Here is a 24,132-nt window from a genome sequence, read left to right on the forward strand (position 1 = left end):
CCTCTCTAGTTCATCTCTAATGAGATGAAAGGCTCCATGCTTTCATATCCTTTAGCCTCTCATGCATGCTATTACTGTAAAGCCAACCTGAGATGGTCAGGATGGCACAAAATACCCTTTCTCCTCCTTTTACCACTAGCAATTTCCTAATCACAAGTTCTCAATGATATAGGTAAAAATAGCATCAATATCTAATAACATGAAATTTATAAGGGGTAAATATATCTTATACTTGGGTTAAAAAAATCAACTCCACAAGGGCAAGGTGGAGGAAGAGTGATTGTAGGATCACAAAGGCATAAATTTTACTCTAGAAGAGTCTGTACAGCTCATTCCCCCATTTTGCAAATGAGAAACCTCAAGTCCAGAGAAAAGAGGCTTGGCCAGCACCATACAGCCAGTAAGTGTTAAAGTTGGGATTCAAATGTAGGTTTAGATGACAATAATAATAATATTACATAATGCTATAAAATGTGTAAACTGTTTTACAAATATTTCATTTTTATATAGCAGTTTACATAAAGAAAATCTAGAGGGCTTAGTAAACTGTAATTCAGATATGAGTCAATGATATGATATAGTGGCCAAAAAAGCCACCCTGATTTAATTTAAGAGATGCATGGGATTTAAAACAAGGAGGCGGTAGCCCCCTTGCATTCTGTCATGTTCCACCCACATCTGCAGTGCTGTGCTTAGCTCTGGTTACCACATTTTAGGAGAGAGATTGACAAGCTTCAGTGTCCCAGGGAAGATAACCAGGAGAAAGAAGGGCTTTAAAATCATGCCATATTGAAGGCAGTAGGGATGTTTAGCCTGATAAAGAAAAGACTTGTGGGATATGGAATAGCAATACAGAAAATAGCAAGGAGACCAGTTTAGCAAGAACATAGGATGCTTGACATAGAGAAATATGTAATCAGCCTAGAAAGGTAGCATATAGCCAGCTTGTGAGGAGCTTTGAATGTCAAACAAAATAAACAGATTTAAGATAAACAAAGACTGTTGTCAATTCTTCAGTGCCATGTGTGTGATCCTTTCAGTTAGACAACATAAGCAGGCTCATTACTGGTGGAAGTGAACACTATATGACCTTGAACACCGGCTCCAATCTTCGATGATTCTCCAATTTTCATCTTTGCTGGCAGATAAGTGACAGGCTCTGTGCAAAGGCAATGTACAAAGGCAAAAATAAAACAGACCTGTCTTCAAGAGCATATACTCTATTGGGGAAAAACAACATGTACATATAAGTAAACACCAAAGTATCACTAACCTAAGAGATAGATAAGTAAGTCATCCAGTGACTGGTCATAGTTTGAACAAAAGCTAATTTTCATCCATTTGATTTTTCCTGTGTGGATTGTTAACCCAATCTCTTTTTACCTGACCCAGGGTGGGTGCATAGAAAGTGGGCCAAAAGGGCAAGGGTCTAGAACATGGAGTTTTTAACTTTTTTGTGTTACAGACCCCTTAGACAGTCTGGTAGAGCCTATGGAGCCCTTCTCAAAACAATTCTTAAATGTGTAAAATAAATGCAGGAGATTACCAAAAGAAACCAATTATATTGAAATACATTTGTCAGAATATTAAAATAACAAGTTCGTGAACCTTAGATTAAGAACTCCTGCTGTAGAAGGTAGACCATTCATGTAATGAGAATGAAGATAGTCCAAATGCTGCCCTTGTGTCCATAAAACATTAAAATACTCAGAAGTCCTCTAGAACTTTGCGTTAATTTTCCTAGTAGGATTTTAAGACATGGACAGGAATCATGAAGGATGAGCAAGTGTAAATGGATTATGACTTGCACTCATGGGCTTTAAGGCAGATGACAGATGTGGCTTTTGCTATAATAAAGCTCTCCACCTTTAAAGAAGGTGCTGAGCACTGAAGATATTTGTCTGCTCTTTGGTGGAGGTTACATAATAAATCATAAGAACATTTACAAAATATTTATGAAAAATGTGGCTGAAAATCCAACATGAACAAAGGGCTCCACCACACCTTTAAAACAACGAGCATTTTGAAAGCATTATATGTAGGTGGAAATCAGTAGGAAGAGTGGAACAGGAGAAAAGAAGAGAAGCAAAATTTAAAAAAAATAGGAAAAAGAAACCCTAAGAGGAAGGAAGAGGAGAGAAAAGCATGGAATAGGAATGTAGAATAATGACAAGTAAATGCAGAATATACGGATTTCTCATACCCATACAGGGATGTGCTAGAACCAGCTCAAGCTATTTCAAGAGTCGATTGTTAAATTTTCAGTGTGAATGTTTACACTTTGGAAATCAGCAAATGCTACATGTCAGGGCTTGAGTTATTGTTTTGTTGATATTCTGGATTTAAGAAAGTGATAGAGAAACGTTAATAACTCAATAATTCAGATTAAGCTTAAAAGTGTATCATGAGTAAATGGTGGAGGTGGGGGGACTGAGTGTTAAACATTTACTAGCCCACATCTGTATTCGTACTGATCTCTTGATATTCAGAAAGATCAGGGGTATAACCATACTGGGCCTTTGGGAATGCCTAGCATCCCAGCTAGAAGGCACCTCCCCTTCCCCACCCTACTGTCACTCCTGCCAGATACATACATTTTACAGCCCTCATAGCTATTTCTAGAACCTCTTTCAACACCAAATGATTGCATATGGCCATGTAAAAGGTTCTAATTTATGCCACTCTGCAAATCCAAGTAATCGTGTTTGTATATGTGAATCCCCAAGAAGAAGGACCTCATGACTCAGTTTGCCTAGTCTGGGGGAATCTCACAGAAGGACTCATGTAAAAAGGTGTTGAGCTGATACCTGCCCTCCCCAGTAAATGAAGTGATAAAATCTGTCACATCCTGAAAATAGAACAATTTCCCCAAACACAAATTAATCCTCAAATCAGGGGTAAAGAATAATTCCCACAAAATGTTGAGCTCAGAAGTTTCTCTGGCTTCAATTGCTTTCTCACTCCAATTTAAGCTCAGAAGCATTATGTTGCTGTCACACTTCTTTGTTCTCGGAAAGTAAAAAATGTTCTGTATATAGCTGACAAAAAATGGGAGGCTGTCTGCCAGTGTGCTCTATATTAATGTCTGACATACCGCAGAGTGTCTGCAGAACACAACGTCTCAGAACCCTCATCAGTCTTTTCTACGGGCCTTGTCTCAGAAGCGTGTTGTTGCTTCGGCAAGCTCACGCTGGCCACTCTACTTGAGTCACTCACACAAATATATATGCCTTTAAAAACTCATATTTAATAGAGCATTTCCATTTTGTGAAGCCAGGCAATGACACCCACCTTTGGAGACAAAAGTCTTTTGCCTTCTAAATGGCATTGAATCTAATTCACAATCATTCAGCATCATGGGTCAAGAGCTGGAAAGAGTCCTACAGGTTGCCTAATCATAGCATCATAAGGCCATCAATTCATAAGTGAAAGAGACTTTCCAGGCCATCTGGATGTGTGATGCTAAGATGACTCATTTTATAAATAAGCAAACTGAGACCCATTGAGATGAAATGACCTATCCAAGATCACACAGGTAGAACATGGTAAAGCAACAATTCAAACTCAGATCTTCTGGCTCAGTGGGCACAAATGCTAAGACCCTTTCCAACCCTGAGATTAGATTCTAAAGTTTCTCCCTACAATTTGCCAAGAACATCCCGGCAGAGATTTTTGACAGATTTAGTGTTTTCAAATGGGGGGGAAAAAGAAGAGAATGGGTAAACTTAGAAATTGAATTGTAAATCTCCAAACGCATTTCTTTGAAAATGAATTCAGTTTGAGAATTATTAACAGTTTTGCTTAATACCATTAACAGGAATAAACTCTCAATAGGCTATACGTACAGTATCCCTGTTTGCATCCTAATTCTTCTCTCCAGAAAGATCTGGTGCTCAAATCAAATGCATCTTCAAATTGCAGCACATATCCTGTTGTGAGAACACAAAACTGTCAGTTAAAGTTAACCTTAACAGTATTTTTAAAAATTTCCTTCCAGATGAGGCCCATCGGGCATGATGGCTACCATCCCACCTCTGTGGCAGAGTGGCTGGACTCCATTGAACTGGGCGACTACACCAAATCTTTCCTCATCAATGGCTACACATCCATGGACCTGTTGAAAAAAATCTGGGAGGTGGAGCTAATTAACGTAAGTCAATCACCAAATAGCCCCTCCACCGTGCAGCCCATGACGGATGGCATTCCTACTTTAGATTAATGATTTGTATCTTCTTTATGACTCCCATGGACATCTGACCAGAGTTTTGTGGGTACCTTCTTTCTCTTTGTATGGACTTAAACCTTTCTTCCTTTCATATCTCACATTTTCTTATTCTTTCCTAACCTGCATAGCAGGGTTTTGACATCATAAACTGAAGGTTGCAAGTTAGAGAAACAGGGGCTTCTTAGGAGATAGTGGATTCTTAAGGGATAGTTGCACTACATAAAGAAACACGCCAAAAATCATAGAATTCCCCATGTAAGAAAACTGTTTTAGCCTACCCTGTGGTCATTTAAAGAGTCATTCTGACAAATGTGATGGTATCATCATTATTAAATACAGGCTTGTATTTTCATTCTTGGTTCTCTTAATTTCTTAAGATGAAATTCAAGATATTAACATGGTCTTTATGTTTCATTAGTCCTATATCTAAACTGGCATGTTTGGGAAAACGGATGGGCCTCATTGTAGCTACAAGAGATGCTGTTTGCATAAAGCGGTGTCTTATTCCTATTATTTTTTCCTTTGGTGTATAGATTGGCTCATCCATATTGAAAAACTGGTTAATATCCTCTGGCATAGAATTCAAACCAGTGGATAATCCAAGACCAACTAAATGTCAATAAATCTACCCAAGTAACTGAATTGAATGGAAATAGTAGTATGCCATCCCTTTTAGGTTTTTTTGTGTGTTTATAGCTCAAGTACTGTGTTTCTAAGGACATAAAAACATGTAGGAAGGTAGGACATAGACCTGCAATTTCATAAGGGAGCTCCCAGTGAGGAAAATTAATCTATCAATGTAGATTGGCATCTGTTATACTGCTTATAGTCATTAAGGCACCAAGAGGTTAAATGATTTTTCTAGAGTCACGCAGCCATCATATCAAGAGGCGAGACTTGAACCCTAGACCTTCCTTATTCCAAGGCCAACTATCTAGCTATCTCTCCATTCAGCCCTGGCGCTACCAAGAAAATGAGGACATCTAAACAAAATTGCAATTTTGGGTTTAGCATTGTGACAATTATTTTTAAAGTTCAGTTATACAAAGCTTCCTCTCAGGAGCTGTCAGAGGAACGGGGGTGGGGGTTGTTTAGCACAGATTACAGAAGACTGAAGGAAGAGGATGGGGAGAATACATGATTTCCTCTTTACAAGATTTGAATGGTTGGCTATGAAAGATCCAGAGGCAGTGTGAATAGAATGAACAGAGAACCTGTTCCCACATCAAGAAGTCCTGCCTCTCACATATAGTAGTTGTATGACTCTGAGCAAGTCGATTGACCTCTGAGTGGCCCAAACAACTCTCTAAGACTTAAAGTTGCAAAGCAGGTTAGTAGGAATTTCCTCATCTGGGAGTTCTCCATACTGATAAAACCATATATCTAGTTTCAGTCATTTACAGAAAAGAAATTAGATCTAATCTGCTTCGGCCTATAGGACTATTTCAAGGATCCAGGTTTCTGCCCAACATAAAGAGGATTTTCTTAACAATGTCATCCCCAGAATACACTGGGCCTCTGTAAGAGGTAGTGAGCTCCCTGTCTCTAGAGGTCTTCAGATAGAGACTGGGTAGATAAACACTCCTCAGAGACACTGTAAAATGGTTTCATGATTTTAAAATAAAGATTGGACTAGATAACCTCAAAGGTTCCTTCCATCTTAAAGATTTTATGATCCTACAGGGAAAAGGAAGACAGCAAACATTAACTTTTAGAGAATAACTTGGCCAGTTTGGATGTTTCTGTACCAATGAATGAAAAGAGGCCTTCATCAACTTTGAGAGAAAGATGATAATTTTCCCAAATTGGTCACAAGTAGTCTGTGCTACCATTAAAGTCAATTTCTCTCATTAAGCCATAGCACCCCTTTCTGATGTCATTAGCTATCCCAAATGTCAAATAGGAAAATATTGTTAAATAATACATATTATTACTTGCTAATTTTTTCAAAGGCTGAAAATAATGTCTAGTCTAGGAGTAATGTCTGTCCTGAAAAATCTGATTAAAATTACCCTTTTATGGAGAGCCACTTAAACACAAATCATGATGTTTTATCTCATTTGCTGCCATGATGTCGGGAATTGTTTCTTACATTCAGTTTCCTTCTCTTCCCATAAAAGCTGTGAGTTCCTGGGAACTTCCCTCTCTGCCTGAAGGTCATTTAGCTATCTTCTGGAGAGGTTGGAGTGGCAATAGGAGAAAACAAAACATGTTTTTAGCCAGACTGTATTTAAAATTTTTATTTTATTTTACATTATTTTATTTGGCTTGCCCCTGGCGGAAATCCTAGTTCTCCACTGGGAACTTGGCACTGGTTTCCCTTCTATATTCACGACCATCTGTTATGGGGGGATCTTACGTGGTACATGCAAATATGCTCTAAAGCTTAGCTCCCATTCACTCAGTGGTGCAAACAGGCCGTGTGTCTCATCTCTTATACAGCATCTTCTCAAGAACAGGGCTCCCCACCGAAGGACAGGCGTGTTTAGAGTCACTCATGCTTTGCAAAGTTGTACTGTGATCCCTGATGTTCTAGAATGGAACAGAGTAAAACCCACCACCATGATGTGTACTGTTACCACAGGGTTGGATATAATACAGCTATCAACAGACCCCAGACACCTCAGTTGGTGGTTTGTGGGACCTGCATGCATGCACAAATGCTGGGCAGTTAGGTGGCTCAGTGGATAGAGCCCTGGGCCTGGAGTCTGAAAGACTCATCTTTCTGAATTCAAATCTGACCTCAGGCACTTACTTGCTGTGTGACCCTGGGCAAGTCACTTAACCCTGTTTGCCTCAATTTCCTCACCTGTAAAACAAGTGGAGAAGGAAATAGAAAACCACTCCAGCATCTTTGCAAGAAAACTCCAAATGGAGTCATGAAGAGTCAGACACAAGTGAAATGACTGAACAACCACCACAGCAACAGGAAGTGGGAGGAGCAACAGGCCTAGAATCCTTTGGTGTAACTGCAACTCCCTTAAAAGCTTCCATTTTCCCCTGACCATACTTAGAGGGGGCTGCTCTGGGTGCTGCAAGCAGTGGGCCTAGGAATGTCCCAGTTTCCAGCTGAGATTCTAGAACTGTTACTAGGCTTGTGTCGGAGGAAAAAAACTGAGAGAAACTTCAGCACTCTTGAGGATTCCCCTTTTCTCTTCCCCATACCTGTTCCTACATGGGTGGGGAGTGGGATGGAGGGAGGGGGAAGTAGTGTGATACACTTGTGTTGGATAGCATAATTCATGAGACAGTGCCCCATGGAAGATCATGGGGTTTGGTGCTAGAATGAACCATGGATGTTTTCTAGGCCAAGCCCCTCCTATTACAAATGGGGAAATTGAGGCACAGGGAGGGTAAGTGACTTGCTCAAGGTCATGCATTTAAGGAAGCAGCAGAGGTCAACCCTGAATTCATGTCTTTTTATTGTATGCTTAGGATTTCTTTCACTATAATATGCGGCCTCTCACCGTATAGAAGGCACAGAGTGAGAGAGAGAAGGAGGGAAGGAAGGAGGGAGGAAGAAGGGGATGAAAAGAAGGGAGGGAGGAAGGGAGGGAGGAAGGAAAGGTGAGGAAGGAAGAGAGAGAGAGGCATCTATTTTTCCATCTGTCTACCTACTATGTATTTGTTGGAAGTTAGAACCTTGGGACTGGGAAGTGGCCTTATGTTGTGGGAGAAGAAATCTAATTCCTTTCTATTTACAGGCATATTTGTGCATCTGATATCTCTGAGTAAGGAATGCACTGACATCCTGGGTAAAGCTCCCTGCTCTGCCACTGTGATGTGATTTCATCCTTAGGAATGTTTTCAGAACTTAGAATCAAAGGACCTAAGTTTAAATCCCAGCTTTATCACTTATTACCTGTGATCTTGGGCAACTTATACATCGTTCCTTGCCCTCAGTTTCCCCATCCCTAGAATGGGGAAGCTCTGAGGGCCCTTCTAGCTCTGGAGCTCCGATCCCATGTTAACATTCTCAGAGGGTCTGCACTACTGATCAGTCCCTCCATAAATTTAAGGCCTTTTTGAGCCTTTTTATATTTTCTGCTTCTCTACACTCCAGGGGTAATGAGTTCCATATGTTCCTTACAGCTGTGTCAAGTAGTGTTCAGTTCTGTTTCTATTAAAAGTGGCTTCCTTTAGGCTCCCAGGGTAATGAAACCAGTGAATTGTGTATTTCTTCTTCTAGTGTGGTGTAGGAGCCTTGGGGTGGATGAAAAATCTCTTCTGGCACTACTCGGGAGCAAGGCAGAAGCCTTTCCTTAAGAAAAACAGCTAAGTGGCAGTTAATTAAGTAGACAAATATTGTATGTAGATGAAGTCAAGTATGCTTCTTGCCCAAAAGAGGGAGGGAGAAGGGAAACTGGAGAAGGGAGAAAGAGAGAAACAGAAAACCAAAGCCAGAGAGGGAGGAGTGAGAAGGAAGAAGAAGATGAGAAGAGGGAAGAAGAAGGGAAGGGAGAGGGAGGTGGAAAGGAAGGGAAAATAGATCAGAGGAAAAGGGAGAGACAAAGGTGGATAGGGAAGAGGGAGACAGAAGATGGAGAGGAGGGACAGGAAGGAGAGAAGAGAGGTAAAACTGTAATTCTCTTCTGATTGGTGAGGTTCACCTCCACCCCAAATACAGAAATATTATTTCATCACAAAATTGAGGGGCAGCTAGGTGGCACAGTGAGTAGAGCACCAGCCCTGGAGTCAGGAGGACCTGAGTTCAAATCCCACCTCAGATTCTTGACACACTTACTGGCTGCGTGACCTCGGGCAAGTCACTTAACCCCAATTGCCTTGCCTAACCCCCTCCAAAAAAAATGGACCCAAGGAGAAGAATATCCGATATTAAGAGCTGAAAGGGATCAGAGAGTTCATCTGCTCCAACTGCATCATTGTAAAAATGAGGAAACAGGCTAGAATGGAAGTGATTCTCCCCAGGAGGTGATGGTAGCAGTGTATAAAGAGCAGGTGTGGAAGATGGAAAGCCCTGGTGCTGCCACTTGCCTCTCCATGCTCCCGGCAGAGGGCTAAGATTCTGATCTGCATGGGTGGGAGGAGTTTCCTCACCTGGGAGTTCCCTGGGCCAATGAAATGACAGGTCCAATCCTACCCCCAAACACAAGTAGAAAGTGGCAGTGCTGGGATTTGAACCCCAATCCTTTGTCTCTGCATCTAGCAGCGATGTCCATTTCAATAACAATGACAACAAACATTAACATGCCCCTTTAAGGTTTGCAAAGCACCTTTACTGATGTTATCACCACAATAACCTCGGGAGGTAGGTGTCATTATCTCCCTTCTTTTACAGATGAGGAAGCTAAGATGGAGAGGGGCTAAGTAAAAGTAATAATAGATTTACATAATGCTTGTCATGTTCCAGGCAGTGTGCTAGATGCTTTATAAATGTTATTAATTGGATCCTCACGATAACCCTAGGAAGTACTATTATGATCCCAATTTTGTAGTTGAGGAAACTGAGGCAGAGATGATGCAACTTTATTGTTGTTCAGTAGTTTTAGTCATGCCTGATTCTTTGTGACCCCGTTTCAGATTTTCTTGGCAAAGATGCTGGAGAGGGTTGCCATTTCCTTCTCCAGCTCATTTTACAGATGAAGAAACTGAGGCAAACAGGGTTAAGTGATTCAGCCAGGGTCAAACAGCCAATCAAGGTCTGAGGCCAAATTTGAACTCAGATTTGCCTGACTCTAGGTCCAAGCACTATAAGCATTTTGTCATCTAGATGCTCCTTTATAAACCTTAGGTCATGTACATGCCATTACTGTTATTAATGTTAGTGTTTCAGTCAAAAGAACTTGAAAGGCAACTTGATGCCTTCCCTTTGATTAGCTCAGAGAAGGAGGGTCAGGACCCTGGCAGAAAAGGAACAATTAAGAATTTGGGAGCCTAAAGCCAAGGCTGAAGCTTAAATTCCAGCAAAGAGATTGGCTGCTGAACTGAAACAGGAGTTATCAAGATGCATCTCCTAAGCAGAGCCTGTGCCTGAGATCCCAGGTAGGATCAGGTGTTATCAGAATGGGTTAGGATCAGCTAGGGTAAAAGCCTTGCAGTGATAAACAGGCATCTCCCATGAGCCAGCCTCCATAGATGTCTGTTTTAGAATTGATGTTTTCTATGAAAGTGTTTGCTTTCCTGTTTGTTTAAAATTAGTTTCTTTTCTGTTCTGCGTGTTTAAAATGAAGCTCTGTTCAATAAACAGAGCCTGGCACTTAGCCTGGGGCTTTATAAATGCTTGCTGATTGGTTAATTAATTTCTCATTAATACATGTCCAGTAAAAATTCAAAATCCATAATTAGAAATCAAGGGAGGTTCCAGTCTCAAATCTCTGTTGTTAATCTCAGAGAAATCCTATCTCTTGTGATTGATACCACAATCTCTAGGGGCTGGTAGAAGGCGATCTGTGAACATGGGACTTTAGGGTTAAGAGCTGGAGAGGGTCTTAGAAGCCATCGAGTTTAGTCTCCTTGGGTTTGTCACTAATTGGCTATATTGACCTTCAAGGAGTCATACTTCTTAGTTTCAGTTTTCTTAAGTGGAACACTAGATTTAATGATAGGACAAGCTACGGTTGCATTCTGCCTCAGATATGTACTACCTGCATGACCCTGAGCAAAGCATCCGTTTATTTAGGCCTTGGCTTCCTCATCCATAAGTAAGGGGATTGGACCCAATAACCCCTAATGTCTCTTATGATCCTAGAACCTTGGTTTTTTGAAACCTATGATTCTAATCACTCCCTGCCTATCTCACAAGACTGTTTTAGAGGAGAGGAGAGGAGGACTTCTGAAGATAAATATAACGTTGCCATCATCAATATTTAAATAGTCATCATGTCTGCCTACAACAGGGGGGAATAAGCACTTTATCCTTGGCAGCTGGCAGAGCTACAACTAAGGTGGGTGTTCCCAGCATGCGGAATTGCCCATGGGCTCTGACAGATGCCTCCCCTTCCGATCCATTATTTCACAAAAGCCTGAAAACCCCTGAAGGTTAAAAAATAAATTTTTCACTGTAGTTGGTATTGTTGAGTCCTGTCTGACTCTTTGTGACCCCATCTGGGGTTTTCTTGGCAAAGATACTGGGGTGGTTTGTCATTTCCTTCTCCAGCTCATTTGACAGATAAGGAAACTGAGTCAGGGTTGAGTGATTTGCCCAGAGTCACATAGCTAGTGTCTAAGGCCAGATTTAAATTGAGAAAGATAAAGTCTTTCTGACTCCAAGCTCAGTATACAACCCACTACACCACCTAGCTGCCCACAAGATAAATTTAAAACCCTCAATTACTCTTCCCAGTACAATGGGCTGGTTTTTGACACTTGCCTTTCAAAGATACAAAATTAAGGACAGAGGTCTTTGGTAAAATTGAATTTAAGATAATTGGCCCAATGGAGGGAAACTTGTTTCAACTTAACTCAACAATGTGGCATTTCCTAAAATTTCCAAAACCCAATAACTGATGTTGACCAACTTTTACATGTTAAAGCAGGGGTTCTCAACCTGCTGTCCAGGAATTATTTTTTCCTTAATATTTTGATGACTATTTCAATCCTATGTATTTTGTTTTATGCACTTACAAATATTGTTCTGAGAAGGGGCCCATAGGCTTTAACAAACTACTAAAGGGATCCAAGACACATAAAAGGTTATGAACTATAACTCTGAAGTCATCAAAATATTCTCTCAGTTCAATTCGTGGTTCATTCTACAGATCTGGAAATAAAATGGCGGCTCAAGTTTTAAATGAATCTATCTCTCCCATAACCTTAACCTTTAACAGGTATTAGGGCAGTGGTTATAATCCTACATAATTATACTGAATAAGATTAGAGTATAGTTCCCAGAAGCATTAGTCATTTAAGGACAAAATAATTGCTTTACATAGCTTCCAGGAATTGGCATTTACCTTTGGATAAGAATAGCCTTCCGGGCCTTTTCTTTTCTTTTTTTTCCCCATAGATAACAGAAAGGTTCGCTTTCTCTCAGCATACATGGATGTTGGTATCAGTGCCTGAGGCAGATGGCAGGGCCCATAACTTCAGGAATTGCCACGGCCAAAACATTCATCACCATGTAACCAACAACCAGCACTTAGTATAATATGTGGCGTCTAGTAAATAATTAATAGATGCTTATTGACTGACTAACCACATGGTGATGGACCTCTCCAAACTTAATAGGTAGAGTTCAAATCCAGATCTTCAAATCTAGTGCTCTCCAAATCTAGTGCTGATTTCCAGTGCACCATGCTCATTAAGAATAAAGACACAGAATATAAAAAATACATTATATACAAATATATAAAATTTCATATATAAGTATATAATTTATGACCAAAAAAATAAATATAAGTACATATATAATAACAAATAAAATAAAAATAAATTTTTGCCCTATATATACCCTACCATTGAATGGGTTCATTCCAAGTAATCCAGTGGCAATGGCTGTAGAAATGCTCAAGTTGTCTAGAACAGAGAGGTCAAACACTCCCAAGTATAGCCCACACCAGATTAAAATATAATTGGAAGTATTTAATAAAATTGATAAAAATACAACAGAATATAAATATTATATTTTAAAACTAAATCAGTATGTGGCTCACAGAGATATATGGCTTTGTGTCTCCCATTTCTGTTTGAGTTTGTACCTCTGGTCTAGATCATAGGAGTACGGAACTTAGACCTGCCAGAGCCATGGAAATTGCCTATTTCAACCTTCTCTTTTTTACGTAGGGAGAAGCTGAGGCCCAGTGAAACCAAGTGATTTGCTTTACATCTGATGAATTTAGGGTTGTGTTTTCCCACCGGGAAAGAAGACTCAATCATAGTAGGCTCATGGGAGCCAACAGGTCACTAAGATGGCTTTCGGTGAACCTCGATTTAAATGAATTTATCAGGGTAAAAAATTCGATGGTGTACACATTTTGGTGGCAAAACTTGTTGCTGTCTCATTTCTTAGAATAGCAAAAGCCTATGATTTTTTAAAAAGGAACAATTAAAGTATTTTATCATCTCTGGAGGGTGGAGATTGGTTAGGTGCCCTTGACAACATGTATTTAAAATCTCTCTTCTTTTTTCTGGCATAATAATATTTATTTAAAATTTTATTTATTTAAAGATTGTCTATTTATCTGATATTTATTTAATGATCAAAGACTTGAAAAGCCCTCTCATTAGACCCTCATGATTATCCTGTGAGGTAGGTACTATTATTATCCCCATTTTACAAACGAGGAAACTGAGAGTTGGACAAGGTGACTTGCCCAGAATCACACGACTCTTAAGTGTCTAAGGCAGGATTCAAACCCTCCTCTTCCTAACTCTAGCGCTCTCTCAACTACAACAAATGTCTTTTCTCTCTTCCCTCTGTTAATCTCATTTCTTATAGCACAGTCTCCCATAATCCATAGCTTACGTACCTAGAAAAGTGCCATCACATAGTAAGCCTATGATAAATGCTTTGTCTGTCGATCCATATAAATTTAAGATTACATGAGCAGAGAGTAGGGATGTGATGGAACAGGGCCAATCTCTACCAAGGAAGCTGGCAAGGGCTGTTTAATAGCTGAAATTGACAGTGTGCTTTAAGTTAACAAAGCACTTTCTGTACTTGGCAAGTTGATGCTATTACTATCCCTTTTATAAAGATGAGAAAACTGAGGTTCCAGAAAGAAAATGTTTGAAGTTGGATTTGAGCCCCTGATCTTCCCCATCTCCAGTTCTATCAATCAGTATATCAATCATACAACACAAAGGTCCATAGATTTTGAACTGGAAGAGACCTCAGAGGTAAGATCGTCCAACCCTCTCAATTTACAGATGGATAAACTGAGTCCCAAGTGTCCCACCTATAGTCGCAGAAGTAAGTATCAGAGATAGGATTTGAACGTAGTTCCCCTTGACTCCAGAGTCTTTGGTATTTAATGTTGACCCAATGGCAGAGCCATCACTGAGGCAAGTGACTAGTATCCTTTCCCAGGTTAGGAACTCAGAAGGCATTGACCACCCTTGTGACCCTTCATCAAAGAAACAATAGCACTTAGCATCTACCACATAGCAGACTTGGAGTCCAGGGATTTCCGTCCCCCTCATGGGGGTGATTTATTCCTTCCCCCTCCCGTGAAGAATCTGTTCTTGTCACTTTCCTTGGGCATGGTTTGTAGTACTTGGCTCAGGAATAAAAATCCCTAGTAATGGCTCTGCCCCATCCTCTGAAGGCATTTACTCTACCAACTGCCAGAAATCCCCTAGATTCATTGATTCTATCATCCTGACTTCTTTACCACTAAAAATCTTCCCCTCAGACATGGTAGGATATTATTCTGACATGACACTGAACCAGAAAATCAGACAAAACTACCAATAATATTATGGAAACTTACTCTACCTTACTTGGCTAGATTTGATATTAAATGCAATGTTTGTCTTTCAAGGAAATCAAACAAGGCCTTTCCATAACTGCTTCTAATTATGATGAGCTCCCAGGCTCTTCCTCTGCAATAGATGCTCCTTAGAGCTGCCAAAATACCAAACTTAGGTCAGATGATGCTGCTCCAATGCTCAAGAACCCTCAATGGCATAAAATATAAACTTCTTAGCTGAGCATTATGACTCCTGCTAACCTTTCCAGGAAAACTTTCCCCTGATTCATTCACCATACATTCCAGCCAAACTACTGTACTTTCTGTTCCTAAAAATTTAACATTCCATCTCCAACCTCTGCACCTTTGCAAAGGTTGCTGTGCATGACAGAAATATAGTATCTCTGCTCCCCTTCCCTTTAGAATCTTCAACTCAAAAACTCAACCCAAGTGAAACCTTTTACCGTAACTTCTCCTCTTCCACACCCTCCCTATCCCCCATATAGTGTCCTCTCCTTTCTGAGGTTATTACTTATTTACTCATCTATGTAGATGATGCACAACCACACCACACTCCCTCATAGATGACACACTCCTTGAGGACAGAGAAAGTTTTGGTTTTTTTTCCTTGTATTCTCAGCTCTTGGCACTTAGTAGAAGCTTACAAAAAGCTTGTTGAATCGAGTTGAAAGAGAAATATTGTAAAGTACCTCCCAATCAGTTTGAATCCTACAATTAATGTTTCACATGAATTTTTTCTGCCTGAGCTATCACCTTAAATAAACCCAATGCTACCCTGAAGAATGATTCTTCATTGTATTTATTTTTTCAATTTAGTGTGAAAAATGAGGATTTTGTTTTAAATAACAAAAAGAAAAAATGATAAGGCTCTGTTATTCTTCACTTTTAGTATCAAGGGGCCAAAGTCAACAGAGATTTAAGTCTGTCTCCCTGCTTAAAGGTTGATTTCATGCTAAATTGAAGGGATCACATAAATAGCTTTACTCTGGTAGGAAAGCTGAGGAGACAGAAGAATCAAGATCACTGCAGAACTTGGGAGAGGTTATCCTAGGCAAGTGTTCTCAACCTTCTTTGGGACATACACCCCTTTAGAAATCTGGATGAAGCCTCTCCACCCTTCTCAGCATCATGGCTTTGAATGCATAAAATAAAATACACAAGATTGTGAAGGAAACAAATTTTATTGAAATAATTATCAAAAATGTTTTTTTACACAAGCTTACAGACCGAGGTTAAAAGCCTTGTTAGAGGAACAGATTAAGATTAACCTTCTTGAAGCATGGGATAGGACAACAATTTTAAATTTCATCCCATGCAGATGTTTTTTGCCATCATTGAAGAAGGAAATTCAAGCTGGGTTGATAATAATGATCAGACAGCATGGTGTGGTGGTATTTAGAAAAAAACTCAGGACAAGGAAGACAGGTTCAGATACTGATTCTCAACCCTTACCTAGCTCTCTGAGCATGGACAAGTCTGTCTGATACTTCCTTTCCTCATCTATAAAAGAAGGAAGGGCCAGGCCTGAAATCGGAAACTCCTCTTCCTGAGTTCAAATCTGGCCTCAGATACTCATTAGCTATGTGACCCTGGGCAAGTCATTCATCCTGTTTGCCTCAATTTCCTTATCTGTAAAATGAGCTGGAGAAGGAAATGGCAGTCTGTTCACAGAACCCCCTAGTTGTGGTTATTAAGCCAGGCCATATTTATGTGACAGGTACTATACCAAAGACTTTACAAACGTTATTTTATCCTCACAATAACCTCAGGAGGAGGGTGCTCTTATGACTCTCATTTCACAAATGAGGAATCTGAGGAAGACAATGCTTAAGTGACTTGCTTGAGATCATACAGCTAACAAGAGTTGGAGTCTGAGTTTGGACTCAGGTCTTCCTCTCTCCAGACCCAGTGCACCACCCATCATCCCACCTAGATGCCTCTGATTGGAGAAAAGAAAAAAAAGATAAATATAATCAATATTCCATACTAGGCAAAACCTTTGGTGGACCATTTCTTAACATACCTTGGTTGTACATTTCATTAAAGACTACTGCCTACAGAGAACAGGAATCAAATAGAAGAAAAAAGTATCTTGAGCCAGGCATATGTAATATAACTTTTAAACCAGTACAGATCAAGCTTTTTATATACTTTCTAAATGATGGCCCAAGAGATCAAATAGAAGTAAAAGGATCTAGAGTCTGTTATCTAGAGTCTTCATGACAACCCTACAAGTTAAGTACTAAAGGTATCAGGATAGACACTGGTTAAGGACAGTGCCTATTATTTCTTTGGTATAGGGAGCTCCCAGATAACTCTCTCTACATAGGCAGGTAGATACTTTCTTTGAAACTTATCATCTTAAAGAGTTGCCTAAAGGACTTAGGGGTTGTGACTTGTCCAGAGTCACACAGCCAGTGTATGTTAAAGGCAGGAATTGAACCTGGGTCTTCTTGGTCCAATGGATACCTCTTTATCCACTATACTATGGTGCCTTTTCACTGAAAGTATTATCATCTTCATTTTATTAATGAGGAAACTTGGGCTTAGATAAATTAAGTGAGTTGAGAATGATCACACTACTAAGAAATGCCAGAGACAGGCCTGAACCCAAGTTTTCCTGACTCCAAGTTTATAACTGTAACCACTGTACTAAGCCGCCATATTGAATATGACTCAACAGATCAACTTCCAGTGTTTGCAAGTAGATTTTATGTACCTGACATATCCCTCAGGGGCCACATGATAAAGTGAAAAGAGCACTGGCTTTGCAGCCAAAGGACCTGGGTTCAAATCCCATCTCTGATGCTTACTATTTGTGTGACTTTTGGCAAGTAACAGCCTCCCTGGGCCTCGGTTTCCTCATTGGTAAGATTGGTATTATACTAGATGCAATGGCCTCAGAGATCTCTTCCAGATCTGGCTCAAAGGTTTTTAACCTTTTCTGTGTGCTGAACCCCTTTAATAGTCTGGTGAAGGCTATGGACCCCTTCTCAGAATAATGATTTTAAATAATTGAAGAAAATGCTCGATTTTACCTAAGGGTTAATAAAAATAAAGATGTAATTTTTCCCATCCATATTTTCAGATCTCCTAAAATCCTACTTACTCTTGAGCATATGTGTACCCTAGGTTAAGAATTCTTGGGCCTACATTTCTGCTGAAAAGGAAGAGGAAGAGAAAAAACATATCTTTTGTCTAGTTTTGAGGTATATGTGTCTAAAGCAGGACTCAAACTCAGATCTTCCTGAAAGTGCTAGATTTGGAGTCAGGGTCCTGAATTCAGATCCCAGCTGTGCCACTTACTACCTGAGTGACCTTGGGTAAGTCACAAACTCTTTAAGCCTCATTTTCCTCATTTATAAAATGAGACAATCATATTAGGTGGCCTTGAAAGTCCCTTCCAGCTCTCTATCTATAACCCTATGATCTCTGAGACTCAGTTTCCTCATCTTTAAAATGTGGAGCTCAGGCTCGATGACTTCATAGTTCACTTCCACCCCTAGAACTATGATTCTACGATCTCTGGGTCTCCATTTTCTCATGTGTAAAATGAAGTACAGGGAAGGAAGACTAATAATCATTTCTAAGTCTCTTTCCATCTTTATGCTCAATGACCTTTGTCTAAGGACAAGGTACTAAGTAACAGATTTTGTCGTTTAGTCATTTCATTTGTGTCTAACTTTTTCATTACCCCATTTGGGGTTTTCTTGGCAGAGATACTAGAGTGGTTTGCCATTTCCTTCTCCAGCTCATTTTACAGATGAGGAAACTGAGGCAAAAATCATAGCTAGTGAGTATCTGAAGCTGAATTTGAACTCAGATCTTCCTGACTCCAGACTCAGTATGCTATCCACTGAGTCACCTAGCTGCCCCAGGTGAGTAATATAGGTAAAATCCAGATCCAGGCACTCTGACAGGATGTCCCATATGTTTTCTCAATATGAAAAGACTAATATGTAGGAGGTATTATGTGAGGCCACCAGAGGGCTACAAAGCTCACAAGATCATAGATTTGGAGCTTGACAGGACCATAGCAGTCATCAAACTCAATGCTCCCATTTTCAGAGAGAGGCACAGAGAGACTAAGTGCTGAGCACATACAGGAGGCACTTAATAAATGTTTATTTACTAAGTGCTCTTCATCACACACCTAGTGAGTGTCCAGGGGCAGGATTTGAATCCATCTTCCTGACTTCAGCCAAGTCCAGTGCTCTCACCACTACACCATGCTACTACCCATCTTGAATAAATAAGATGAAATTCCTTGTCCTAAAGGATTTTAAGGTCCTAGAGGACATAAAGAAATAAGGCCCATGGTCCAAATGACAAAAGTACAGGAGCAGAGGAAGAGGTTAGAAAAGAACCCAGAGTGAGAATTCCAAGGAGTCTTTGAACACTTAATGCTGATGGGCTTTGAGGAAATGGATTCCTGCCCACTGGCTCCGGTTGTTAAAGGTTACTCCTTGTTGGATAGTAAAAGAGGCCAATCTTTAGGAGAAACCCCTTCCTCAAACAGGTTGCTCTTTTCCCCAGAATTCCCCCTTAAGATTTATCCTTCATGTGCTCTCCTTCATATTAACTCATCATCTGTGGTAGGTGATTGTTTTCCCCCACAGTTTAGCCTAATATGTAACTTTGTGATTGATCACGTCATTGCACCATGGGTAAAGCCCTGTGTGTTGGGGGGGGTGGAGAGGGAGGATAATATAATGGCAGCCTACACTCTAAACCTTGTGATGTTGCCATCCCCCACAAGATGTGGCAACTCTGACGGATCCTATTCTGCGTCATCCCCTTCTCCCTCTACTCTTTGGGGATGGTGTAGGTGGGGATACTGATCCCTGAGTGAAAATGAAGGGGAGTTCATTACTGAGTAGACAGCTTGCCATCCGGCAAAGGGGGAATGGAAAGGAAGGTTCCCTTTGTGAGCTGTTTTCATAACAGCTGTGAAATAAGAATAATAATATGTAGGATTTATTTAGCACATTAAGGTATACAAAGTGCTCATTTAGTCCTCACAACCATTCTGTGAAGTAGATGCTTATTCCCATTTTACAGATGAAGATATTGAGGATGGGAAAAAGTAAGTATATTTCTAAGGGTCATATGGCTAGCAAGTATATGAGATTATATTTTAACTCAGATCTTCCTGACTCCAAGAGTAACAATCTACCCACTGAGACACCTCAGCTGTGTTAGAAAATGAGTACCTCACTAGTAAAATAGGGATTTTTTTTTCTTTCCCAACTCAAATATCCAACATGGATAATCCCACCTGAAAGAGCTATTGTGAAGCAAGCACCATGAACCTAAGCAGAGATGTCATCCTTACTGTCGCTTTCTGTAGTTAGTTAAGCCTAGCAAAATAGCTTGGGTCTTGTTATTAGTTGTAGTAATAATAATGATTAAAATCATTGTTCACATTTGTGACAAATCAAATATATAGTTGCAAGTGTGTGCATGACTTTTAAAATTCAAGATTTGTTTGAGCAATCACTTCAATTTCTAGACTTGGTTGTTCTCTACTTCTCTACTTTCTTTAAATTTTTTTTCTCTACTTTCTTTAAAATTAAAAAATTCATGTCAACTGAGTGAAATTGTTCCTTTGAAGAACTTGGTTGATGTCAAAGAGATGCTCATGGGACTTTTTGTAATTCCATTCTGTAGGGTGGGGGCTCAGAGGCTAGAAAGCCTTGAGGATTTATATATATCTGTCATAAAGGCAAAAATGTTAAACAAAAGTGTTTAAGGAAGAGGACAATTTTGTCTTTCCCCCTTCTCTTTATCCATTCACTTGTAGGAGACCAATAGAAGTTTTAAGGGGAGTGGGGATGAGGAAGTCAGACCCAGACTGCTCTTGGGAGTTTATTAGAAGTGTAACCTCTAAAGTAATGCCAACTAGAGGCAGTTTAGTAATCAGATGTTACACAAATTAAACAGGAATTTCTAACTCTAAGTCACATAGCAGCTGGAGACAGAGACATAGCCCTTGATAGGCAGTAAGCTGAGGTTTAAAAAGACTTAAAGCTTTCATTGCTACCTTTAAGGGTCTAAGGTTATCTTCTTTTGAGTCTGAATCTTTAATGTAACTATTAATTTACATGTTGTCTCCCCTCACCCCATTAGAACATAAACTCCTTTGAGAGCAAGGACTTTTTGTATGCCTAGTCTTTAGTACAATGCCTGGCATGTAATAAATAATATTTAAGTTTCTTTCCCTTTGTTACTTATGTTGTGGGGTGAGAAGGAAACCTGAGGGACATGGGTTTAGGGGGCAAGCCCTCTAGTCCCAGTTCTGGTATCTTGTAGAAAAACAAGGTATCCCTACTTTGGGGACTTAAATGGCATTTTCTCAACCCTTGCTTTCTACATTCTCTAATAGTGAAAAGAAATAGGTGTGGCTGCCAAAAAGGCTCCCCTTGGTCCTGAACAATAGCTGATGGTCTAAGGTTTCCTGACACAGCTCTCAAGAACTTTAGTTTGGATATTGGTAGAGGCAGGAGAAAAAGAAAAACACACAGAGAGGGAATCAGGTTATAAGCAAAGCATGTTTATTAGCAGTACTAAAAGGTCGGAGAGAGGTGATGGGGCGCAGCTAGGTGGCACAGTGGATAGTGTGCTGGATCTGGAGTAAGGAGGACCTGAGTTCAAATCCAGCCTCAGATATTTACTATCTATGTGACCCTGAGCAAGTTACTTAACCCTGTTTGCCTCAGTTTCTTCATCTATAAAGTGGAGAAAGAAATAGCAAACCACTTCAGTATTATTTGCCAAGAAAACCCCAAATGGGGTCATGAAGAGTCAGACACAACTGAGACTACTGAACAACAGAAAAACACAGGTCAAGGAGTCATAAGAATGGTTGTGGGGTCCTATAAGCTGTCCTCAGTCATTAAATGGGGGGCAGGGCGATGAGGAAGGATCCTACTTGTTTATCAAGTTCAAGTTGAAACTCGTATTTCTCTGAAACTCAGGAGACTTCATTAGGGTGTAGTTGTTGGCCTTGGTAATTTCCAGCCCACTTAGGGTGATTTGGGGGGACAGCACATGAAAGGAAGTAACTGACCATGAGTCTTTACAATACCTAATAGGTACTAAAGGATTACTAAGGGATATTCCCAGCCCCAGAATATTCTGTTGGTAAGTATTCATCAGATAGCTGACTAGTCTGTATTCTATAAACTTGGATCCCAAGTCAAGGAATCTCCTTTTAGAGAAGAAATACCCATTATAGCCAAGCTTCTGAGAACAGATTAAACCTTCCTTACTGTAGAAAAAAACCACTAAGCATTTTTTCTTTACTTCACTGACTAGATATATAAGGGCCTTTCCTTTCTAGAAGTTCTATAGTCTAGTTGTTCTGTGTTTTAAGCCAAAAGAGAAGTCACTGTTTCTATTATAAAGAAGAAGTGTCTCCTCACCCCCAGGACTCTGGATGAAGCTGTGAAATAGAAGCAATAAGAAGCTCTACACCTACCTGCACAGTAAAGGTTTGCCTGGCAGCAGCCAACAGATGCCATGGGACTAGTGAAACACTATCAAGCAGGAACCATGAAAGATCAGTAGATATCAACATTTAGCCAAAGCTATTTGTGACACTCCCATGCCTAGAAGATATTATACCACATGGCACAAGAGACCAGGAAGGAGTTGCCTCCCTCCCAGTACCCATGTGATGATATCACTATAAGATATCATTGCCCCTGCACTGTCAGAGATATAGGTTCCACACATGTAGAATGACAATATAATCCCTTTATATGGCCTTTCCCCACATGTTCCTTAGGTGTATGTTCTTTCTCTCTGCTTATACATTTGTGGAAGACTCCAGCACAGATTTGTGGGAGAGGAGAATGTTTTATTGCTAGTTTTCTTACTTAAATGTTTAATTAAATGCCTTTGCTTTGTCTTTCGGCTGACTAGTAAAAGTGGGTGTATCAGTGGGGGCTCATGAACTGTGGTTTTGAGCGGACATCCAGTGTACCTTGAATATGGGGTATGTTGTCTGGAAGAATACACATATGAGTTGGTGGGTACCCACAGATGCTCCAACTCTATTCAAATCTACAACATTGATCATGTTATGCCTATCCAACAGCTTATCATTGTTTCCTATATCTTATTTTATTAATAATTAGTAGCAAAATAATGTTCAAGGGTGTCCCTCAATAAGACTTTAGCCACTCGTCTATTGAGCTCAATTATATGGCCATCTAAATATACCTGTTCATTTTCTATCATTGCCCATTTGAACCCTCCATCCTACTCCTCTGAAAGGGATCCTTAAGGTGCAAGGGGGTACAAAATTTCCTGGAAGGGCAGTTACCATCAGCAGCATCTCTTCCTCCACCACCACCCCCAACCAAGTCATATGTCCAATAGAGTGTAAGTTGTTGAGGACATGAATTGTTTTCCGTATTTATTTTGTATACCCAGTATCTAACACAATGCTTGGCACATAATAGATGGCTTAATAAACATTTACTGGATTAGACTGGATTGGATTGAAGTGAATTAGAGTGGAGTAGTCAATCCTATTGTTAAGAGCCATGTCACTGATCACTTACTAATCCCTTTCCTAATATTTCTTCTTTTTAAAATCAAATTGAATTTTATGTTGAAACAGACAGTTGACCCATCATATTTTAGTAGTCCTAACCACTGAAACCGAGGTACTTACTTACCCTCTTTGCGCTGCCCAAGGGACAGCTCATATGACAAATAACTTGGAGGAAACAAATGGATTCTTATGAATTATTTAAGTGTGGTTACCCTGAGATTTGGTATATATATATATATATATATATATATATATATATATATATATATATATATATACAGAGAGAGAGAGAGAGAAAGAGAGAGAGAGAGAGAGAGAGAGAGAGAGAGAGAGAGAGAGAGAGAGAGAGAGAGAGAGACAGAGACAGAGACAGAAAGAAATATATATTTTATATGGGGCACTTTTTCATATTGAAACATAACCTTGGGTAGTGACTTTGCATCATCATATCAGGAAGGAAATGATGCAGCAGGAAAAGCTTCATAAATTTCCATTTAGCGACAGAAAACTTTTCTATAACTTTTTTTATCTCGTGGTTTACCTTACACCTGGATATTGCCATAGGGTCAAATAGACAGGCTCTTGTCCACACACAGTGAGCCCTCCATTCCCAGTCCCAGCTCCCTCCCTACTCAGTTCTATTATTGGCAAGAGGAGCAGGGATATAATAAAATCCAGAGCTGCTCTCGGGATTTTAATGCCAGTGAGAAATGAGAAAATATATAGCCTCCTGAATCTGGAGCTGGTGTGACAATAAGTCATTCCCCAATATTGTTACCCCTAAAGCAACATCTTGTTCTGCCTGTTGAACCAAAGTAATGCCTGAACTGTCAGCCATCTGCGGCACTCTTTATTTCAAGTAACATGAAGTGAAGCTCATATACTTTGGAAGGATGATTCCAGCAAGCATAAAAATGGACAAGCTAGAAGAAAAGAGGAGTAATTTTCTTCAG

Source organism: Trichosurus vulpecula, chromosome 5 (genome assembly GCF_011100635.1).
Source record: "Trichosurus vulpecula isolate mTriVul1 chromosome 5, mTriVul1.pri, whole genome shotgun sequence".
In the NCBI taxonomy this organism is placed as follows: domain Eukaryota; kingdom Metazoa; phylum Chordata; class Mammalia; order Diprotodontia; family Phalangeridae; genus Trichosurus; species Trichosurus vulpecula.